Source organism: Protopterus annectens, chromosome 12.part0 (assembly GCF_019279795.1).
Source record: "Protopterus annectens isolate FY-2018-M chromosome 12.part0, PAN1.0, whole genome shotgun sequence".
Taxonomy (NCBI): Eukaryota; Metazoa; Chordata; order Ceratodontiformes; family Protopteridae; genus Protopterus; species Protopterus annectens.
The window spans coordinates 350,875,554-350,900,671 of NC_056746.1; the positions used below are offsets into that span (position 1 = coordinate 350,875,554).

Here is a 25,118-nt window from a genome sequence, read left to right on the forward strand (position 1 = left end):
GTAAATGCTTATCTACTCCATAATATTGTTTCTTCTTGCCATATGATTATCTGCTTTTGAGAGAGAGAGAGACAGAACTGCAAGTTGTGTAGCACTTAAGTGGTTATGATTAGCAGATGTACAGATTGTTTAGAATTTTATTGAGCAGAATCAGAAGTATACATTGTGGTTGTAAAGAAAGGTGTTTTATGGCGTTTATTTTGCAGTTTGTATAAAATCTGCTCTGTCATCACATGCTTCTCTATTTATTTTATTTATTTATTTATTTTACATTTGGTTACCGGGAAAATCTGACTGGACACAAGTCCTTTTTCAGCAGAGGCCCGGGGAGAAACACTCCATATATAACAAAGCACATATGACGCAAGTATTATCGATTGCAATTTCACAGTTACAGAAGTGAGACATTTTCCCTTTTACATCATTTTCCAGATACAGAGCAGGATGCTTTACATAATACATCAAAACCATAATGGTAGTCAATAACTGATAACATTTGCAACTGGGTGAGTTAAAAGAAACTACTCTGTTTGAAAGGTGAAGATGTAAATGTAATGCGGGAAGGATGGTTTAGGATAGACTTTACTCTTAGAAGAGAGAGACATTTTAGGTAGACAAGTTAGATGACAGGTGTTAAAGGCAGAGTAGAAGCGATGCAGAGAATATTCTAAGGTTTAGGCTTGGGACAAGAATGAATAGTGGAAGGAAGAGAGAGAATTTCAGGCTGAAGGGAGGATGAATGCTCGATAGAAAGGTGTAAGAGGTAATCCTGTGAGACCTGAGGTCTAGCCTGGAGAGTTAGTCGCATATCCTTTTGGCTTGTAAGTGTGATTTTAGGGATTGTTTGAATAAGGTTAAGGAGGAGATTGCAGTTATGTTAGTGGGCAAAGTGTTCCACTTTTTGGCTATGAAATTTGAGTATAGGGAGGATCTTGCAGAGATGTAAGGTTTAGTGACTTGAAGGAGAAGTGTATTATTGGAGTGTAGGACTCTAGTACAGATGTCGACCCGAGCATTTTGCAAAGCATACAGTCTTTCTTGCGCGTCCAAGCAGAAGCTGTTCAAGTGCCGGTCGGTCGGATCCAGAGATTATTCTACCGAATACTACTTTGAAGACTTCTAAAGCTAAGTACCCGTTGGGACTCTTTCTTGCCTCAGCCGATGTCAGAAAAAGTTAATAATTGTTTAACCTGTGGGAAACAAATACCTCATAAAGATTTCCACTCTTACTGTCTGCCTTGTTTAGGCCCAGCCACGACGTAGCAGCCTGTTCGCCTGTGTTCTTCAACCGACAACGCTTAGGCGCGGTCGGAGTTTGCAGAACAGTTTTTCGGTCTGATTTTGCGACATTATGCCGCGGATCCTCCGACTACACTCTGCCAAAGCAAAGATAAGACCGACACTGTCCGCGGTTTCGGCCGAAACCATGGTTAACAAACAGAGTGTCTCGGTTTCGCGAAACCGAGAAAACTGATCAAAGTACAGCTGAATCTATCTCTACACTGAGGCCCCTGCTATTGAACCAACCTCAGAAATTTTATCGACTACCAATGACTTATCAGACACCATTCCCTTGGATGTCTCTACCCCAGCACGTGGTGCTGCTAGGCCTCCAGCAGCCATGTCCATTAAGGCCTTCGCCAGGGCTAAAGCAGCCAAGACTACTAAAACAGTGCCTGTTAAACCCCCTCACCAGGCCCTCTTCTAGTTCTCAAATGCTTACTTTGGCAGAAGATTTAATTTCATTAATTAGAGGATCTCAATCTCACCCAGACAGGGCCTCTCAGCCCCCTGAGCCAGTGTCCTCTGATGATTCTGCAGATGAATCAGACATAACTGACCAGCCAGAGGCCCCTTTCTCCAATTTTGAAGATTCTGATGCTGAAGAATCCATTCCAGCTGCTTCCCCTCCAGAAGAATTCTCCTTTGGGGAAACCTTACATGCCATGCGAGAGCAGTTCCAATGGCAGCAACAAGATTTTTCAGATTCCAGAAAAAGACTTAGAACCTTTCTGCACCTTCCATAGCACAGGCCCTTAGCTATACCTCCTGTTCTCTCTGTGGTGGATGATGCTTTCAATGATGTCTGCTCTGCTCCAGATTCTGCCCCAGCCCCTGCCAAACCAGACAGATTTTAGAGGGTGCCAGATACGCAACACCACCTTTACAAGGCGCCTCTTGCAGACCCCGAAACTATATCCCAGGGTCCCAAGGCAGTAGCCGCGACCATAGCTAAAAACCCTATTCCTTCTGAAAGGGAAGCAAGGTCATTAGACAGATGGAGTAAAAAGGTTTACACTTCAGCTACTCTCTCAGCTAGAGCTTTAAACTGTCAGTTTCACATGATACAATACCAAGAGTTTATGCTTGATCAGTTAACTAAAAACTAACCACTGATGAATCTCTTGATAAGAAATATGTATTAGAATTGGTAAATAACATACAACAGGTTAGTAACCATTCCTTAAAATGTGGCTATGATGCACTGGAGGCTTCATTTAGATCAGCCATGACTGGCACAGTGATAAGAAGCATGCATGGCTAAAGGAGCAGCCTGTACCGGATCATGTTCAAGCTAAGTTGCTAGATGCTCCTATGGATAAGACAAGTTTGTATGGTACACCTGCCCAGCAGGTTATGAAGAAAGTAGAAGAAAAGGCAAAATCTGTTCAAACGGTTAAAGATTTCTGCAGGTTCAACCCCAAGGTTTAGCAGGAACTGGCCTGCCAAAAATTGGTCCTTTCCTGACTCCACAAGATTTCAAAGGGGCAGGAATAGCGCTCCAGAGGCAGAAACCAATCCAGAGGAGGTGCCTACAGAGGCGACAGTGGCAAGGTAACAACAGAGGCACAGACACAACCACTGCCACTACAACAGCACAGCCACAGTGACTTAACCTAAATCCGCCTACCAGGGAACAAATAGCAGCTCCTCTAGGCGGAAAGTTAACCTTATTTTCAAAGAACTGGCACCACATAACAAAAGACAAGTGGATTTTACAAACCATAGATCAAGGTTACCGGTTCCACTTCCACACTTTACCAGTCAAAAGAGGAATGCCAAATCTACCTCCAAATCAAAAAACAGAAGCTCTACAACAGATAATGGAGTTAGCAAACATGAGAGCTGTGGAAAAGTGCCAACAGCAGAGCAAGGAAAGGGTTCTACTCCAGACTATTCCTAGTTCCAAGAAAGGAAAAAAGTTGGAGACCAATTCTCGACCTGTCCACCTTAAATACATACATCATTGTCCCAAAATTCAAAATGCTGACCCTACAGCAACTTCTTCCCATGCTGGGCAAGGAGTGTTGGCTGGTAACTCTAGATCTCAAGGAGGCATACCTGCACGTCCCCATTCGACCAATCTGCAGAAGATACCTCAGATTTCTTGCAGGATCAGAGCACTATCAATTCTCAGCATTGCCCTTTGGCTTATCTACTGCCCAGAGTATTCACAAAATGCCTGGCATCAGTAATCGCCCATTGCAGACTACAGGGAATTCAAATTTACCCATACCTGGACGACTGCCTGCTACAAGGGGACAACAAAAGCAAGCTGACAACAGATTTACAAAGGGTCATTTACTTGCTACAAGCACTGGGATACACAGTCAATTTACAAAAGTCAAGGCTGATACCATCCCAAACAAGGACATTCTTGGGCGCGGAATTGGACACAGTAAAACAAATGGCATTCCTAACTACAGAAAAACAGAAAGAACTCCCTCTTTACTTCTTGGCACTAACAAAACTGAACAAGTTAACAGCAAGAAAAGTACTGCAGGCCTTGGGCTTCATGGCATCATGCATAATCTTGGTCCCATTTGCCAGACTACATATGAGAAAACTACAGTGGTACCTAAAGAATTTATGGTCCCAACACAGGCACAGCCTAGAAACAGAAATCCCACTAATTCCATGCTTAAAACAGGAGTTCCTATGGTGGGCTCAGGCATGCCAGTCAAACCCAGGCCTTCCTTTCGCAGATGTCAAGCAAGCCAGACCATCACAACAGACGCTTCAGACCTAGGATGGGGGCCCACATGCTGGACAAATGCGTGCAAGGATTGTGGACTCAGGATCAACTTCACCTGCACATCAACCTAAAAGAAATGCTGGCAGTAAAACTGGCAATCCAAAGTTCAGACCATTTCTCAAAGAGGGCCAGTTGATGATAAGGACAGACAACACCACAGTCATGTGGTACATCAACAAACAGGGAGGCACTCATTCATACCCCTATGCAGAATGACTTTGGAATGTGGACCCTGGCACTCAGCTACAACATCCAGTTACAGGCAATATTTGTACCAGGAAAGAAAATACTCTAGCAGACATATTAAGCAAAACCCCCCCCCCCCCCCCCCCTTTTTTTTTTGCTCAGATAGATCTATTGCATCACCTCTCAATCACCAGCTCAAAAATTCTGCACAAGGCATTCCCCCCATGCATGGAAAGTGGATCTTCCCTTCAGCTGAAGTTTCTTGCAGACCTCATTCTGAACAGACGTTACACTGACTTAAATTTGTAAGTAAATGCTTATCTACTCCATAATATTGTTTCTTCTTGCCATATGATTATCTGCTTTTGAGAGAGAGAGAGACAGAACTGCAAGTTGTGTAGCACTTAAGTGGTTATGATTAGCAGATGTACAGATTGTTTAGAATTTTATTGAGCAGAATCAGAAGTATACATTGTGGTTGTAAAGAAAGGTGTTTTATGGCGTTTATTTTGCAGTTTGTATAAAATCTGCTCTGTCATTCCATGCTTCTCTATTTATTTTATTTATTTATTTATTTTACATTTGGTTACCGGGAAAATCTGACTGGACACAAGTCCTTTTTCAGCAGAGGCCCGGGGAGAAACACTCCATATATAACAAAGCACATATGCCAAGTATTATCGATTGCAATTTCACAGTTACAGAAGTGAGACATTTTCCCTTTTACATCATTTTCCAGATACAGAGCAGGATGCTTTACATAATACATCAAAACCATAATGGTAGTCAATAACTGATAACATTTGCAACTGGGTGAGTTAAGAGAAACTACTCAGTTTGAAAGGTGAAGATGTAAATGTAATGCTGGAAGGATGGTTTAGGATAGACTTTACTCTTAGAAGAGAGAGACATTTTAGGTAGACAAGTTAGATGACAGGTGTTAAAGGCAGAGTAGAAGCGATGCAGAGAATATTCTAAGGTTTAGGCTTGGGACAAGAATGAATAGTGGAAGAGAAAGAATTTCAGGCTGAAGGGAGGATAAATGCCTGATAGAAAGGTGTAAGAGTGAGACCTGAGGTCTAGCTTGGAGAATTACAGTTGCATATCCACTTGACTTGTAAGTGTGATTTTAGGGATTATTTGAATAGGGTTAAGGAGGAGATTGTAGTTATGTTAGTGGCAAAGTGTTCCACTTTTTGGCTATGAAATTTGAGTGTAGTGAAGATCCAGCGGAGTTGTAAGGTTTAAGCACTTGAAAGAGAAGTTTGTTATTGGAGTGTAGGACTCTAGTACTGGAGTAGGAATGTATTAGGTTTTGTAATGCAGGGATTTTGTCTGGGTAGTAAAGTATTTTGTGGGCAAATATGAGCTGGTTATAGAGGAGAAGATGGGGGAGTTCGAGCCAATTAAGTCTTTTTAGGACTGAGCAGTGGTGTGTAAGATGAAAACTAGTAGAGATGAATTTTGCAGTTTTGTAATAGCAAGTTTCAAGTGTAACCAAAAAAACTATAAACTGGTTCCATAAAGGCTGTCCCTCCTAAGTTGGTAATCCACAAAACCACAGCACGAATGTAAATGAAGTTCCACCGATTGTTTAATTTTGTGGATTATCAATTTAGGAGGGACAGTTTTGGAAAATTCAGTTTGTACTATTCAGTGTGTGTTCACTGAGTTTAGAGTTTTGAAGTTTCAAGTTTAGCGATATCCATTTCTATATAGCCCTCCTAGTTTTTTATGTGCTTTTTTAATGGTGAGTGCAATGGGATTGTCGAATCTCAGGTTGCTGTCTCTATCACCACTAAGGAGTTTGAGGAGTTTGTTGTGGGAGACTAGAGATATTGGTATTGTTGTGAGATGTGATAAAGTGAGAGGATGAGTTTTGAGGTTAGTTGGAAATATGAGAAGTTTAGTTTTATTAGGGTCTAATATTAGTTGAGAGTTGGTAAGCCATTGTTCTACCAAGAGGAAAGAAGCCTGTGTTATTAGTTGGAGTTCTTGGAGACAGAGGAACAGATTAGTGGAGTCATCAGCGTATTGGATGACTGAAGTATGTAGGAGAAGTGGAGGTTATTAGTAAAGATAGAAAGAGAAAAGGATCAGGGATGGAGCCTTGGGGACATCTAGTGTAACTGGTAGTAGAGGAGAGTTCATCTTCCACTGCACTGGCTGCTGCCTGTTTAAGTAGCTTTGAAACCAAGTAATGGTGGATCTGCTGAGGTTTAGTTCAGAGAGGGATGATATGAGTTTGTTACGGTTAACCATATTGAATGCCTTAGGCAGGTCAAGAAAGATAGCGGACACAAAGTTACCATTATTTCTGTGTTTGACTGTATGAATGAATGATAGAAGTGCTGTTGTGCAATGGTATGGTCTGAAGCCATGTTGAGTGTTAGTAAGAAGGTTATGGGTGGTAAGGTAATCCATAATTTGTGAGTAGAGACACCTTTCCAGTATTTTGGATAGGGGTGAGAGTATGGCTATATGATGATAGTTGGTTAGCTCTTTTGAAATACCCCCTTTATGGAGTGGGATAATGTGAAACATTTTCCAGATGCCTAGGACTTGATTTTCTGATATGGAGTGGTCGATAAGAATGGATACTGGGAATGTAACAGCATTAGCAGATATTTTAAAAAATTCAGGTGGGTGGTTGTCAGCTGCTAAGGTAGTGGGATTTAGTTTCTTGAGGTGTTTTTTAATTGTCTCTAGGGACAGGATGGATGGTAAAGGCATTACTGTTAGTAAGGAGTTCTGTAGCTGGGTTAGAAGATGAAAAATTTTGGGAGTTTGAGTCTAAGAATTGTATCTGAAGTATGTTGATTTGAATGGAAACATTATGTGTGGAATCTGTTAAGGTTAGAGAGGGAGTGCCAGATTTACCAGGATGGAGTATATTGTTAATTGCTGACCAAATGTTTTAGAATTATTTTGATACCTGGTTTGCATATCGTGATGGTACCTAATTTTGTCGGTTTTGACACATTTTTTTGATTTATTGTGGAGTTCCCAAAATGCTTGCCTGTCAGTGAGTGATCTAGGTTTAATGCTATTTGACCCAGGCTTTATCTCTGGATTTCAGCCGAGATCTGGTGTCTTTGGTCATCTAGGTGGCATTGTTAGATTTTATTCTTATGGTCCGAGGGGGGGCTTGGGAGTTGAGGACATCCAAGAAGCTTGAGCTGAAGTAATTAACAGCTTCATCTAAGTTAAGGTATTTAAGAGGGGTCCAGTTACAGGTTTTTAGGGTATTAACAAACGTAGTTGGATTAAAATTTCTTTTGTTTCTGATAGTTTGAAAAATGATGGGTTTATCCTGGGTTGTGCGATGTCTAATTATGAATGTGGGTAAGTGGTCACTCATGCTGTCTGGGGTTGATTGGGAGATGAGTGTTGGTTTATTAGTCAGAATCCAGTCAAGTACTGACTGCCTTTAGGTTGTTTTATCAACTCTTGTGGGAGAATGGATAAGCTGAGAGAATCCATAGAGGTTGGTGGAGCTGCTGGGAGAATTAGAATTGAAAGGCCTAACAGCATATGCATTCCCACCTCTTCCTTGATACACAAAGTATACTAAAATCAAGGAAACGCCAAGGATAATCCTGATAGCTCCAAACTGGCCAAGACAAATACTCATCATGTCCCAATTTCTTGCAGGATCAGAGCACTATCAATTCTCAGCATTGCCTTTTGGCTTTATCTACTGCCCAGGTATTCACAAAATGCCTGGCATCAGTAATCGCCCATTGCAGACTACAGAATTCAAATTTACCCATACCTGGACGACTGCCTACTACAAGGGACAACAAAAGCAAGTTGACAACAGATTTACAAAGGGTCATTTACTTGCTACAAGCACTGGGATACACAGTCAATTTACAAAAATCAAGGCTGATACCATCCCAAACAAGGACTTTCTTGGGAGCGGAATTGGACACAGTAAGACAAATGGCATTCCTAACTACAGAAAAACAAAAGAACTCCCTCTTTACTTCTTGGCACTAACAAAACTGAACAAGTTAACAGCAAGAAAGGTACTGCAGGCCTTAGGCTTCATGGCATCATGCATAATTTTGGTCCCATTTGCCAGACTTCATATGAGAAAACTACAGTGGTACCTAAGGAATTTATGGTCCCAGCACAGGCACAGCCTAGAAACAGAAATCACTAATTCCATGCATAAAACAGGAGTTCTATGGTGGGCTCAGGCATGCCAGTCAAACCCAGGCCTTCCCTTTCGCAGAGGTCAAGCAAGCCAGAACATCACAACAGGCGCTTCCAGACCTAGGATGGGGGCCCACATGATGGACAAGCGTGCAAGGATTGTGGACTCAGGATCAACTTCACCTGCACATCAACCTAAAAGAAATGCTGGCAGTAAAACTGGCAATCCAAAGGTTCAGACCATTTCTCAAAGAGGGTCAGTTGATGATAAGGACAGACAACACCACAGTCATGTGGTACATCAACAAACAGGAGGCACTCATTCGTACCCCTATGCAGACTGACTTTGGAATTGTGGACCCTGGCACTCAGCTACAACATCCAGCTACAGGCAATATTTGTACCAGGAAAAGAAAATACTCTAGCAGACATATTAAGCAGAACCACATCCGATGCTTACGAATGGCACCTGCATCCGGACATCTTCAAGACCATCACAAAGAAATGGGGAATGACTCAGATAGATCTATTCGCATCACCCCACAATCACCAGCTCCAAAATTTTGCACAAGGACATTCCACCCATTAGCATGGAAAGTGGACTCTCTCCTTCAGCTGGAAAGGCCTAACAGCATATGCATTCCCACCTTTCCCTTGATACACAAAGTATTATTAAAAATCAAGGAGGAACAGCCAAGAATAATCCTGATAGCTCCAAACTGGCCAAGACAACACTGGTACCCTCTGCTGAGGAGCATGTCTCGGAACAATATGTGGCCAATACCACTGATGCCCTTGATGCTAACTCAGAACAACTACAGCACCATACATCCAAACCTGAAAGCGTTACAACTGACTGCATGGAACATCACATAGCAGCAGCTAATCAAGAACTTTCCCAAAGAGTTAAAGACATTATTCTTGAAACACGCAGACCTTCAACAAGAAGGAACTACGCTGGAAAATGGAAAAGGTTTGTCACCTGGAGTTCTGAAAGAGGAAAAGATGTGTCAAACATAGATATGCCTAATATTCTGGAGTACCTGGCCGAACTTCTCTATTCAGGCCTGTCCTACTCCTCCATCAAGATACATGCATCAGCTATTTCAGCAGAATACAGCTTTGATCCACCTGTTTTTCACACCCTTTGCTCAGACAGTTTCTCAGAGGAATCAAGAATGTAAAACCCCCAAGGAAACCACCATTGCCAACTTGGGACTTAAACTTGTACTAGAAAAGTTGACACTTTCACCCTTTGAACCAGCAGCAACAGCAGACCTAAAATACCTGTCTTGGAAAACTGCTTTCCTACTGGCAATTACTTCAGCAAGGAGGGTTTCAGAACTACAGGCCTTAATGGCAGTGCAACCCTTCCTAATCTTCCACCAAGATAGAGTGTCCATGAGAACTAATCCAACTTTTATGCCTAAAGTGGTATCCAGGGTGTCCTTAAACCAGGCAATCCACCTACCTACCTTCTTTCCCAACCCACAAAACAGAGGGAAAGAATATTGCATACCTTGGATGTACATAGACAGCTACGCTACTACTTGGACAGAACCAAAAGCAACAGAAAGACTGACCAACTTTTGTAGCCTATGCAACAGGAAGGGAAGGAAGAGCTATTTCCAAACAGACAATCTCCAAATGGATAGGAAATTGCATTCGATTCTGTTACTCTTTCCATGGAAAACCAATTCCACAGAACATAAGACCTCATTCTACAAGGGCAACAGCCACTACCACAGCCGTCTTACGAGGAGTGGCAGCCAAAGACATTATTGAGGCGGCTACTGGGACTTCCGTGCATACATTTGCCAAGCATTATAATTTGCCTCTATATTCCAGATCGAGCAGGGTTTGCCACTGCTGTACTGCAAGGGATCCTAAACACACCATAATCTTCCTTTATCCTCCTCCCTAGTTGGCTATGGTATTCTACCCAGCTGTAATGACTGCAGATGCATCCATGAAGGACATAGTACAGTTTTGTACCTACCATAAATGTAGATGTCCGAACTGGATAGCATCTGCAGTCAGGATTACCCTCCCTCCTTCCCCTCTGTGGTACTCCTAGGGTGTTTACCCCCCCCTAATAGCTAACTGGTGGGGGGGAGTCTTTTATGGTGTATTTGTTTGTATATATGTACATACATGCTTATTTTTGTGTTTACCTATACCTTTTTTGGAAACATTGGCATTCTATCCAAAAATTTTAGCCTTCCTAGAGGGCTTCTGGCATCTGGGGCAAGAAACACTGAGGAAAATGGCGTCGGCTGATGCTTTTATACCCGAAGACCAACAGAGATGACGTCGGGTGAAGGCGACATCAGCCGAAGCGGACCAGACTTTGGAATCCGGCCGACTGAAGGGCTGCCTGACGACAGGACAACCCAGCTGTAATGACTGCAGATGCTATCCAGTTCGGACATCTACATTTATGGTAGGTACAAAACTGTACTTTATTGCAAGTTTACTTATACTACTGTACTTTCTGTGATGTCAGTTGTAGAATTATTTGTTTTTAAAAAAAACAGATCCAGTAACCGCTGCCAGTTTTGAATTTTAATGCATTTGTTTTAAGTGCATTTTAACAAGATGGCTGTGGGGTTGTAAAAATGAAAGTTCTGTTGTCTGATCATGTATTTTTTCTAAGACACACTCTATGGTGACATTGTAGTCTTCCCTTTCATGTAGGTCGCAAGGTTCCCAGATGTTGAAGAAAAGTTTGTTGCAGACCTCATTCTGAACAGACGTTACACTGACTTAAATTTGTAAGTAATTGCTTATCTACTCCATAATATTGTTTCTTCTTGCCATATGACTATCTGCTTTTGAGAGAGAGAGACAGAACTGCAAGTTGTGTAGTACTTAAGTGGTTATGATTAGCAGATGTACAGATTGTTTAGAATTTTATTGAGCAGAATCAGAAGTATACATTGTGGTTGTAAAGAAAGGTGTTTTATGGCGTTTATTTTGCAGTTTGTATAAAATCTGCTCTGTCATCACATGCTTCTCTATTTATTTTATTTATTTATTTATTTTACATTTGGTTACCGGGAAAATCTGACTGGACACAAGTCCTTTTTCAGCAGAGGCCCGGGGAGAAACACTCCATATATAACAAAGCACATATGGCCTTAAGTATTATCGATTGCAATTTCACAGTTACAGAAGTGAGACATTTTCCCTTTTACATCATTTTCCAGATACAGAGCAGGATGCTTTACATAATACATCAAAACCATAATGGTAGTCAATAACTGATAACATTTGCAACTGGGTGAGTTAAAAGAAACTACTCTGTTTGAAAGGTGAAGATGTAAATGTAATGCGGGAAGGATGGTTTAGGATAGACTTTACTCTTAGAAGAGAGAGACATTTTAGGTAGACAAGTTAGATGACAGGTGTTAAAGGCAGAGTAGAAGAGATGCAGAGAATATTCTAAGGTTTAGGCTTGGGACAAGAATGAATAGTGGAAGGAAGAGAGAGAATTTCAGGCTGAAGGGAGGATGAATGCTCGATAGAAAGGTGTAAGAGGTAATCCTGTGAGACCTGAGGTCTAGCCTGGAGAGTTAGTCGCATATCCTTTTGGCTTGTAAGTGTGATTTTAGGGATTGTTTGAATAAGGTTAAGGAGGAGATTGCAGTTATGTTAGTGGGCAAAGTGTTCCACTTTTTGGCTATGAAATTTGAGTATAGGGAGGATCTTGCAGAGATGTAAGGTTTAGTGACTTGAAGGAGAAGTGTATTATTGGAGTGTAGGACTCTAGTACTGGAGTAGGGATGTATTAGGTTTTGTAATGCAGGGATTTTGTCTGGTTAGTAAAATATTGTGGGCAAATATGAGCTGGTTATAGAGAAGATGGAGGAGTTTGAGGCAATTAAGTCTTTTCAGGACTGGGCAGTGGTGTGTAAGATGAGGACTATTAGAGGCGAATTTTGCAATTTTGTAATAGCAAGTTTCAAGTGTAACCAAAAAAACTTAGACACACTAAATAGTACAAACTGATAAACTCCAAACTCAGCGAGCATGGTTCCAATAAAGGCTGTCCCTCCTAAGTTGGTAATCCACAAAACCACAACACGAATGTAAATGAAGTTCCACCGATTGTTTAATTTTGTGGATTATCAATTTAGGAGGGACAGCCTTTATTGGAACCATGCTCGCTGAGTTTGGAGTTTCAGTTTGTACTATTCAGTGTGTGTTCACTGAGTTTGGAGTTTTGGAGTTTTGAAGTTTCAAGTTTAGTAATATCCATTTCTATATAGCTCTCCTAGTTTTTTATGTGCTTTTTTAATGGTGAGTGCAATGGGATTGTCGAATCTCAGGTTGCTGTCTCTATCACCACCAAGGAGTTTGAGGAGTTTGTTGTGGGAGACTAGAGATATTGGTATTGTTGTGAGATGTGATAAAGTGAGAGGATGAGTTTTGAGGTTAGTTGGAAATATGAGAAGTTTAGTTTTATTAGGGTCTAATATTAGTTGAGAGTTGGTAAGCCATTGTTCTACCAAGAGGAAAGAAGCCTGTGTTATTAGTTGGAGTTCTTGGAGAGCACGAGAGGAACAGATTAGTGGAGTCATCAGCGTATTGGATGACTGAAGTATGTAGTGTGGAGAAGTGGAGGTTATTAGTAAAGATAGAAAAGAGAAAAGGATCCGGGATGGAGCCTTGGGGGGGACATCTAGTGTAACTGGTAGTAGAGGAGAGAGTTCATCTTCCACTGCACTGGCTGCTGCCTGTTTAAGTAGCTTTGAAACCAAGTAATGGTGGATCTGCTGAGGTTTAGTTCAGAGAGGGATGATATGAGTTTGTTACGGTTAACCATATTGAATGCCTTAGACAGGTCAAGAAAGATAGCGGGCACAAAGTTACCATTATTTCTGTGTTTGACTGTATGAATGAATGATAGAAGTGCTGTTGTGCAATGGTATGGTCTGAAGCCATGTTGAGTGTTGGTAAGAAGGTTATGGGTGGTAAGGTAATCCATGATTTGTGAGTAGCTACACCTTTCCAATATTTTGGATAGGGGTGAGAGTATGGCTGTGGGACGATAGATGGTTAGTTCTTTTGAAGTACCCCTTTATGGAGTGGGATAATGTGAGACACTTTCCAGATGTCTGGGACTTGATTTTCTGATATGGAGTGGTTGATAAGAGTGGATACTGGGTATGCAACAGCATCAGCAGATATTTTTAAAAATTAAGGTGGAAGGTTGTCAGCTGCTAAGGTAATGAGCTTTAGTTTCTTGAGGTGTTTTTTAATTGTCTCTAGGGACAGGATGGACGGTAAAGCCGTTACTGATAGTAAGGAGTTCTGTAGCTGGGTTAGAAGATGAAAAGTTTTGGGAGTTTGATTCTAAGAATTGTATCTGAAGTATGTTGATTTGAGTGGAAACATTATGTTTGGAATCTGTTAAGGTTGGAGAGGGAGTGCCAGATTTACCAGGATGGAGTATATTGTTAATTGCTGACCAAATGTTTTAGGATTATTTTGATACCTGGTTTGCATATCGTGATGGTACCTAATTTTGTCTGTTTTGACACATTTTTTTGATTTATTGCGGAGTTCCCAAAATGCTTGCCTGTCAGTGAGTGATCTAGGTTTATGCTATTTCACCCAGGCTTTATCTCTGGATTTCAGCCGAGATCTGGTGTCTTTGGTCATCTAGGGGGCATTGTTAGATTTTATTCTTATGGTCCAAGGGGGGGCTTGGGAGTCGAGGACATCCAAGAAGATTTAGCTGAAGTAATTAACAGCTTCATCTAAGTTAAGGTACTTAAGAGGAGTCCAATTACAGGCTTTCAGGGTATTAACAAGGTAGTTGGATTAAAATTTCTTTTGTTTCTGATATTTTGAAAAATGATGGGTTTATCCTGGGTTGTGCGATGTCTAATTATGAATGTGGTTAAGTGGTCACTCAGGCTGTCTGGGGTTGATTGGGAGATGAGTGTTGGTTTATTAGTCAGAATCCACTCAAGTACTTGACTGACTTGTGGTTGTTTTTATCAACTCTTGAGGGAGACTGGATAAGCTGAGAAAATCCATAGAGGTTGGTGGAGCTGCTGGGAGAATTAGAATTACAGGATAAACAGTTAATGTTAAAGTCCCCTAATATTATGGTTTCTTGCTGGAAGGCATTAGAGGTCCATTCGAGTAAGGTTTCAAGAGTTACTAAGTTGAAACCAGGGGGAATATAGCAAGCTATTATAACTACACTTTTCTTGGAATTAAGTTTTAGTTTTGCAAGCAAAATTTCTGCATTGGCTAAGGGTGATGTACATATATCCAGGATTTCTACATTTAGTTGATTTGTAAACATCAAGGCTACACCTCCTTTTTTGGAAGCTCGATCATTACGTATGAAGTTGTAGCCTGGAGCTCATATTTCATTATTGAAGATGTCAGGTTTAAGCTACGTCTCAGTAATACTATGTCAGGTGAATACAGGGAAAGGTTGGCAAGTAGTTCATGTACTTTGATAATGCTTCTGACATTCATGTTCAGTATGAGTATGTCATTAGATTTTCTAGGAAGATGGTGTGTTATGGGAAGAAGTATAATAATGGGTATTTATATCAGCTGGAGCAGGATTAGGATGTATGTCAACACTAAGTGTCAGTTTAGCTGCAATACTAACTTTGGTTCTGATGAGGTTAGTAATGTACTTCTTGTATTTAGTGGAAATTGCATTGTAAAGGTGGGAGAGTAGGAAAGGTTTAAGGATATGAGGAATGTGTTTGTGTGACGGGCAAGTTGTGGTATTGTTGAGGGTGGAGTTGTAGATATTGGAGAGTATGCAGTAGAGGTGGAATGGCGAGGTAGTGAGTGAGGTAGGGGGTAGTGATAAGAGGTAACATGCAAGTAGTATTAGGATAGTTAGAAATAGACATCTGTAAGTAGTACTGTGAGGCATATTAGTAGTGTAGAAGGTATACATGTTTGAGTATACTAGGTATGATGTATATATTGGCAACGTAAAGACTAGAGGTGGTACTAATTAAAATATGTTTCTGTAATTTAGATGAGTATTGGAAAAGTATAAATGTTAGAGGATTAATGTGGGTATTTTGTAATATGTGGATAAGGTAATGTAAGTTGGTTGGGTGGAAGAGTAAGGTGGAAGGTGTGATTGGTTGATATGGAGTTGTAGGAGTGACCTATGAAGTATAAATCTGAGGAGATAATAGGGGTGTGTGGAAATGGGGGTAGCGTAGGAGAAAGGAGAGAGTCCGAGCGCAGTGAGGGCAAACAGAGCGGGTTGAGCCAAAGAAACCAGCTTAGCAGCAATACCAAGAAAAACAATCAGGAAAGGTCTGTAGGTTGGTTGTAGTATAAATCTTTGTGCTGCTACTCGGATTACTAGATTTTAAGGGCTAAACAAGATGGTCTGTCCCTCAGTTTAATGTAGATAATGGCAGGATAATAATGCTGTTTGAGCAGGTAGAGGGAACAGTACAAAGCGAGCAGGGCAGGAGGAAGTGCGGAATCAAACCAGGAGTGTGTACTTGTGTTACACAGAAGCACACAAGTAATAACTACATATATTTATATCGGAGTGAGATAGATGGGACATTAGCTCTTTTCACTCCTTTGATCAGCAGGGATGGTCTGGGTATGAAAGGCCAGTGGTTCATACTTCATATTCCAAGGGGACAGATCTAAAATATAAGCAAAAAAGTAAAATCAGAGAAAGGAACACTTAATGGAAATGGGTATAATACAGTTTATATTTAAGATATATTTAGGCAATTTTAAGCAGGTAATAACCACAAAATTAGGATAGTGAAATAATGAAATGAAAAAGCTACTGATTAAGCATTAATGATTTATATGTATGCACTTTACCCAAGATAAGTAATTAGTGTAAGTATTCCATTTTAGAATATATATATAGACATTACGGCATGTATCGTGGAGTACACAGAAACAGTAATTATACAGCAGTGCAATGAAACATGAGCTTTAAAATAAAACAATACAGAAGCTATGATGTGGAGCATTTGAGTAATCGCTACAACCTTAGTGTCCTCAACAACGTGCAGAGTACACAGAAACTAGTCAGGAATGCAATATATTACAACTTTTAAGGTGAAAAACCAGATAAATTAATGTACAGTATTAAATCAGCCACTATGGCCTTAACATTTGCTACATCGTTCTATGTAGGCACAAACAAGACATTAGTACAATAGAACACAAGGTATAGTCTGAGCTAACACTAGAGGAGTGCCGTTGGACATAAAAAGTGGTTCCACAACCTTATCGTATTACCTAGCCTTATTTTTCTAAAAGTAGTTTGCAGTGCTTTGTCTTCTACATGTAGATTATGCTGCTATATTAAGTACATAGGGCAGCATCAACCATTAGGTAGAGCAGCTATTTTAGTTGTAAATATTTCTAACTAATCTACAGCTGCTGTACCTAATGGTTGATGCCCTATATTAAGTACATGGGGCAGCGTCAGCCATTAGGTAGAGCAGCTGTAGTTTAGTTATAAATATTCACAACTAAAACTTATTTGACGAGCACGCTCCTGGTCAGATGCAGAGGGACCAAATATGAGACTACAGATGATTAAAAAAAAAAGAAAAGAAAATGGAGCCCTGGGGGATTACAGGGCTATAAGATATCCGTTTGAATGGAATTTGCTGTGTGTGTGTGTGTGTGGGGGGGGGGGGGGGGCAGTACTGCAGTGATTACAACCCAGTTATAGCACAAGTGTTCACAACCTGATGAGGTTGAGCCGAAGAAACCAGCTTAGCAGCAATATCAAGAAAGACAATCAGGAAAGGTCTGTAGGTTGGTTATAGTATAAAGCTAACTGTGTGCTGCTACTGAGATTACGAGATTTAAGGGCTAAACAAGATGGTCTGTCCCTCAGTTTAATGTAGATAATGGCAGAATAATAATGCTGTTTGAGCAGGTAGAGGGAACAGTACAAAGCAAGTAGGGCAGGGGAAAGTGTGGAACCAAACCAGGAGTGTGTGCTCATGTTACACAGAAGCACACAAGTAGTAACTACATATATTTTTATCTGATTGAGATAGATGGAGCATCCATTAGCTCTTTCCACTCCATTGGTCAGCAGGACTGGTTTGGGTGTGAAAGACCGGCAGTTCGTACTTCAAATTCCAAGGGGACAGCGATTAGCTCTTTCCACTCCGTTGGGCAGCAGGGATGGTCTGGGTATGAAAGACCCATGGTTCATACTTCAAATTCCAAGGGGACAGAGCTTGCCTTATTTTTCTAAAAGTAGTTTGCAGTACTTTGCATTCTACATGTAGACTAAGCTGCGTTCTACATGTAGACTAAGCTGCTATATTAAGTACATAAGGCAATATCAACTATTAGGTAGAGCAGCTGTAGATTAGTTAGAAATATTCACAACTAAAACTTATTTGACGAGCACACTCCTGGTTGGGCGCAGAGGGACCAAATATCCTACCTGGTATGGCATGTGTCTTTCACAATTGTTTTTTTAAAGATGCTGTTCATCTGTTTCACCATATTTCTAGCAGTATATTTATCTTTTGTTACTTTTTTTTTATTTAATAATATTTTTGCACTTGGCTTCCAGGTCATCATTTTAACTAATGCTAGAAAGTGTAAGAAGCATCAGGCCCAAGTTAGACTTTTGAAAACTAGCAGAAGGAAAACACATCTTGTTTGCATGCTTACTGAAATATGGTTTTAAATGGTGTGATTAGTTTAAACATTGCATTCTTCAGTATATAAATAAAATTGAAAGCTTGGCAAGAGGTATTGTAGCAGTCTTTGAGAACAGTTTTAAAATCAGAGCCATGGAACAGTTTGACACAAGCAGCTTAATTGTACAGTAGTGATCACTGAATTGCATGATTTGTTAATATTCACACAGGCAGTTTAAAACACCTGGAGCTATTTGAGTGGAGTAGGGTGGATACGACATCTGGTGAAATTCTTACTTTTATGATCACGTACAGTACAAGTTTATTGGATGTTAGTCTCCGTTTAGATAAGTAGCACACCCTGTGTTCATATTTAACTGTTTACCTGAAAGATAACTAGTAGGCTAACTGCCCTTGCAGGCCAATTTAAGCCTAGCCAGTTTTCCTGTGTGCTCAAATTAACCTATTCCATTTTTTTTTTTAAATTGGACTTGCCCATCCCATGGATGGTAATTATATATTATCCCTAATGAGAGTAACTTGATATCGTACTACAGATAGTTCATAGGTTCATAGGTTAGTATTAGGCTAACTGCCCTTGCGAGCCATTGTAAGCCTAGCCAATTATCCCTTGTGAGACTCAAACCTTGCACCTTGTGTTTGTAAGGCAAACGCCTTAACCATTAGGACACCCTCCCCTTGAGGGGACCCATGCATGGGATAAAGCACTTAGGAGCTGCCTCTGTCGATTAGTAGTGTAGGGGACAGTTGTGTGGTAAATTTTCTGTTTCACATCCATAGATCCAAGTTGTGCTTGAATATAGACTGTGATTAATTTTATGTGGATGGGGGAAGTCTGTTCCATATCAGTGGTATCCTGTGCGAGATGCATCTGTCCCTCTAAACCATTCTGTTGATGTTTCAGAAAAGGTTTAAATCCCTAGACCAAGTATTTCTGATGCCATTTGACTTGCTGAAGTGCAGCAAGTCCATCAGTACTGGGTTGGAGGATGCCTTATGCGGCAGACACAGGTCACCTCTTAGCAGTCCGTAGTATGCAGAGTATAGTAACAGAGCTTTCATTAGATCCATGTAGGTTATGTTAGTTTTAGAGCTGTGTTTCTATTAGATAGAGCAGGTCTTAAATGTTCAGAATGACAGTTGTCATGTATTTTGAGATCGGAATGTTATGATCATATTCATTCTCTGTCTGTCTGATCTGATGAGTGGATCCTCGAACTACTGCTTGGATCTGATCAGGTGGAAATAGTAGTTCAGCATTAAGCTCATTTAAGAATTCTTCCTTCCCATAATTCATCTGTCCCCCTAGTTATCTCAGTTCTTGTTTTGTTGCCTTTGTGACTAACAGTGAAACACACAGTAGATAAGTGCTCCACCTCATTCATGTTTATATTAATAATTTCCTGTGCTCAAACTGATTAGTTAGTATTTGATAGTATCTTCATTTTGGAACATTTTTCAGTCTTTTCCTAGTGTTTTCTTGCCAGTTTTACTTTAAATCCCTCCTTGACATCTGTCACCTTCTTCATTCCCTTCCTTTACTGAATTGTAGTAGTTAGTGTGCTTCTGTTATAGCCATATACAGTTGAAGTTGGTCTTTTGGTCATTTATTATTATAGTTGGTGTTTGTTGATAGGACTTTCTAATTAGACTAGTAGTTTTGCACAGTTTTTCAAAGTTTGCTGTGCAGTTTATCGTACTATTTTCTCAAGGGCTCTTTCCACAGCATCCAGAGCCTCAAGAATCTAAAAAGTCTAAAAACTGTCAAAAAGCAAGGATTCTGATTCTGGCTACAAATGTTCATAGGAATGAGGAGTATACCGTACATATCCCTAACTACAGTCTTTTAGGGATCCAGAAGTATTGCATGCTATCATTATTCAGGACTCTCGCAGAGAAACTAGCTTGTGGCCCATTGGACCGTCTTTCCTCCAGACTGTCTGCCATGTTGGTGCAATCCTTTGGGTCTTGCAGGAGTAAGTCTGAGGTAGATTTGGTCCCCTTATGCAGAAAGTTCTCAAGACTCATATTGAACTGGGCATTATTCCATTCCCTTTGGCTCCAATGGTGGTTGGCCCCATTTAGTTCACCCCTATCTTGGCTCCATCACTTGCCTAAATCTAGGCTTCGATTTATTGGGAACTCTTGTTGTCTGAAACCTGTCTCTCCAAGACCTACATTCTTTGCTTCTTTGGCTCTCTTTCGAGGATCCAACTTGCTAACTCCAGCCTCCGATCCACAGACAGTGCCCGAGGCCTTTGATGGTATCTGAGACATTGTCTTTTGACTCCTCTGTTCCGATTCCCTCACTGGGGCTGGCTTTTTTACGGTTTCATGAGTCCCTGTGCCAGTGTTGTCCAACTCTTCGAAGGAGCATTTGATCGGTCTGTAGGAGTGGGCTGTTCTTATCTGTTGGAGATGGGAACAGCTTTCCAAGTGCTGGGGTGGATCATTTCTTCTAAGAGAGTGGATTCTAGGTTCCCCCAGTCACAGTTCCTCCCATCGATCCTCTTTTAGTCTTGTCTTTCTGCTCTGGCTTTCATGCTTCAGAGTTATTTCACTGACCTCAAACTTGCTGCCTAGGAGCAGAGGCAGCCCTGTAAAGATTCAGGTGACGACTCCTCAGCACTTCTGAGAAAGAGGACTTGTAAGAGGAAACACATAGACTTCCCTCCCTTAGGAGTCTTCTGTATCATGTACGGAATCTGAGGATGGAGATGTTCCCCTCAGTCTCCTTTGGATGCCTCCTCTGGTGACATACAAGAGTTGATGTGCCGGAGGAGATCTTTGCCTGTAGACCCCCATCTCCTCAGGATGAGGAGCAGAGCTCTCAACTTTTACCAACAGAATTTGGAACAAAATAAAAAAAATAACCAAGGAAAAGGGCCCATATTAGACACACATTTTAAATGTTGGCACTACTATCTTAGATCTTTTCAAAATTATTTCCAGTTTTAGGAGGAATGGAACAAAATTTTGAGAAACATCAGGGGGTGTCTCTACAAAATGGGGATAATTGAGAGGTTTGATGAGGAGGTATTGTTTGAGATGTCAGATGAACCCAGTCTATATCTTGGTTGGTAATGAAAGCCGACAAGCTGACTGACTTGGGGGTCAGGAGATTGGGTCCCCTACGGAAGACCGACAGCTCACAACAGCAACACCCACATCGCCAACACCAAAAGCCCGCCACATGAAATACTGACATTAGGGAAGCGCCAAGTCTCCATAGTGTGAAATGGGAACATTTCCATTCCTGCACTGTAGTGCGATCTCGGAGTTAGTGTATTAAAGTTACGGGGGTGTGGGAGGCAGAGCCCCCCTTGGGGGATGCAGGGTGGCATAGCCCCCCTGCTAGCAGAAAAAAGGAAATGTTATTTTCCTTTTTTCTGCAGTAGCGCTGTTGTCAGTATTTTGTCGGGCTTTTGGTGTCAGCGATGTAGATGTCTGTGTTGAGAGCTGTCCGTCTTCTGTAGGGGATCCAGGAGATCATGGGTGCAGCCCAGAATATGAGACATTCCCCAGGAAGCTGGACAAAATTGTATGCCCACCAAAAGACAGAACCCTTCTGGTCAAAAACTCCACCAGTTGACTGTGATTGTGGTGCCAACCACTAAAATTTATCTGAAGACTCTACTTCTATTCATCCTCTTAACACAGAGTCAAAATTGATGGATAAGTACTGGAAGCAGGCATATACTTTGGACACATTTGCATTTTATGCACTGAGCTGCACCACTCATATTAATAGTTTTCATTGAGATCTCATTAAAAACACCTCAGGCTCGATTCCAAAAGACTGTGTAGTATGTGCCATGTGTAAGTGACCGCTTACGCTGACAGCATTTCTTTTCGGAATCTGGCCCACAGTATAAGCCTTTTTACAGATGAGCCTTACAATGAATTAAGATGTTATGTTGTCCTGTCTCACCTACATTCTTACTGTGTGGGTTAGGAGCAGACTGTCTGCACCACTTGGTCGATTACAGAAGCTCGAAGTCTCAAGTTGGCTCGTGGCAAGATAGGTACCCCATCATGCAATGGTATGACTCCTCAGATCTCGTTTGCTGCTTTACGAGTTCAGAAGTGCTCTTCTTGGCCATGGCTAAGTTTATTTTTTCAAGTATTTCTTACAGTTTTTTATAACTAGTTAGCTTTTCATGATTAGAATATAGTAGTAGTTATAGGTAGATGTTCATCGTGCATACAGCTGCAGTCATAACAGATGGGTTATCCTGCCGTCAGGCGGGTCCTCGGTCGGCCGAATTCCAAAGTCTAGGTCCGGCGTCTGTTGTCGTCGCTTCTTCCCTGACGTCAGTGCAGCAGGGGTATAAAAGAGCTAGCCGACGCCATCTTCTTCAGTCTTTCTTGCCGCGCAGTGCCCGAAGCAGAAGCAGTTCGCATGTGCCGGTCGGCCAGCTCCTGAGATTTACGAAAATATTTCAGCCGAAGTCTTCTTGAAAGCTAAGTACCCGTTGAAACTTTTCTTGCCTCAGACCGATGTCAGACAAAGTTAATAATTGCATTTCATGTGGGAAGCAAATACCGCATAAGGATTTCCATTCCCTCTGTATACCTTGCTTAGGCCCAGACCACGACGTCTCGGCCTGTCGTTTTTGTGCTACATTCAACAGACGCACTATTAACCGTCGGGCGGAGTTCGCCCAACACTATTTTGGCAAAAAGTTTAATTAAAACATGTCGTCGGATACTCCGACTCCAATTTTGAGTAAACGATGTAAAGATAAGGACCGACATACGAGGTCCGCGACTTCTACCGACACCACGCTAAAGTCGACTACATGGGCACCGGTTCTCAGCGAGGCGCCTACGCAGCCCCGGACTACTGATGACACTTCATTAGCGGTGTCTTCTCTGCCCGAGGTCGCAGGCTCTTCGGCCCACACCCCGGCTACAGATACCGAAGTCACTCTTAGCGGGGAAACTCAGAGTTCAGACATGCCTACCACCTCTCAAGGTGTCTTCAGGCCGCCTTCTTCTTTTTCCATTAAGGCTTACACTAAATCTAAAGCAGCCATGCATTCTAAAAGACAAGCTCCACAGGGTCCCTCTCAAGGCCCCATGCCTAAAGAACAGATGCTCAAAATGGCTGAGGATTTGATTACTCTTATCAGGGGTTCTCAAACCTGAACAACCAGACTTGAAGGAGTTACAGGATTTGTTGCATAGTGCAGAGCAAGTGGGTAAACATACCTTGCAATGTGGTTTTGATGCTTTAGAGGCCTCTTGTAGAGCTGCTGTTACAGGATCAGTCATACGTAGACATGCTTGGCTCAAAGAGCAAACCTTACCAGATCATGTCAAAGCTAAATTACTAGATGCACCTCTTCAAAAAGATGTATTGTTTGGTGTTAAAGCTGAGGAGGTATTAAAGAAAATGGAGGAAAAGGCAAAATCAATGCAAACAGTGAAAGATTTCCTACAGGTACAACCACGTTCAGTAGAAATTGGCCTTCAAAAATTGGTCCTTTCCAGCCACAGACAGACCTCAAAGAGGTAGATACAGGCGCCTGAGAGGTAGAGGGCAATCTCAAGGATCATTTAGAGGCAGACAATGGCAAACACCTACACCAAGAGGGGGTGAGGGTAGTTCACAGCCATTCAGAAAGCAGACCCAATGACTTTCCCCTTTGCATGCCAAGCAAGGCTCAAATGGCAGCACCTTTAGGCGGAAAACTGGCATTATTTTCGAAAAATTGGCATATTGTCACAAAAGACAAATGGATCCTGGACATTATAGACAGAGGCTACAGATTCCACTTTCACACCCTTCCAAAAATGAGAGTCATGCCAAACCTGCCACACAATCAAAGGGCAGAGGCACAAAAACAAATTTCAGATCTCATGGACATGAAAGCTATTCAAGAGGTACCTGCATAAGAACAGTGTCAAGGTTTTTATTCCAGACTATTCCTGGTACCAAGGAAGGGCAAAGATTGGAGACCTATTTTGGACCTATCCATCCTAAACACATGCTTACTCGTACCAAAATTCAAGATGCTCACATTACAGCAGCTTCTTCCCATGCTGTGCAAAAGGAGTCTTGGCTGGTGACATTGGACCTGAAGGTGGCATACCTGCATGTCCCAATCAGACAAGATTGCAGAAGATACCTCAGATTTCTTGCAGGTTCATCCCATTATCAATTCTCTGCATTGCCCTTTGGCTTATCTACTGCGCCCAGAGTGTTCGCGAAATGCCTGGCATCAGTAATTGCCTTCTGCAGACTTCAAGGGATACAAATATACCCATATCTGGACAACTGCCTGATCTAAGCGGACAGCAAACACACTCTTCTGAAACACCTGGCGTTTGTAATAATGTTGTTGAAATCTCTGGGATACACAGTCAACAAAAAGAAGTCAAGACTAATACCCTCTCAAACAATAATTTTCTTGGGTGCCAGCTTGGATACAAACACCCAGATGGCCTACCTCACGCCAGAGAAACAAGGGCAATTAACTCAATACTTCAGAAAACTGGCAACCTTCACCAGGCTGACTGCAAGGAAAATCCTGCAGGCTCTGGGATTCATGGCATCTTGCATCCTGCTAATCCCATGTGCAAAGCTGCATATGAGGAAACTTCAATTGTACCTAAAAAACTTATGGTCTCAACACAGCCACAGTTTCGAAACAATCATACCACTGATTCCATGTCTTCAAAAGGAATTTCTGTGGTGGGCTCAAGCATGCCAAAGAAACATAGGTCTCCCATTCTGCAAGCCTCAAGCAAATCAAGTCATCACAACAGACGCCTCGGACTACGCCTGGGGGGCGCACATGACAGATCGGTGCATTCAGAGCAAATGGTCACAAAAAGAAAAGCACCAAATAATGTATAGTCATACCCTTTGGGAAAAACAAGGTAACCCCAAGCTACCATATAGGTGGCAATCCACTAAGCACAGAAGAGGTTATCAGGGACCTGGGGACCCAGGTTGACATTGGCCTTTCTTTTGACACTCACGTTGCTAAAGTGGTTAGAAAGACCTTCTACATTGCCCACCTTATCATGAAGGGATTCACATCCAGATCTAGTGA

The 25,118-nt window shown here is 41.6% G+C and overlaps 1 protein-coding gene across 1 annotated transcript in view; it reads left to right on the top strand.

Annotated features, from left to right (window-relative positions):
• Window positions 1-11,086: 11,086 nt before the first annotated feature.
• Window positions 11,087-25,118, top strand: part of LOC122816562 (E3 ubiquitin-protein ligase RNF216-like) — a gene marked incomplete in the record, with an annotated part of 2,262,287 nt that continues 2,248,255 nt past the window's right edge. Inside the window, 1 exon segment of the mRNA XM_044089426.1 lies at window positions 11,087-11,157.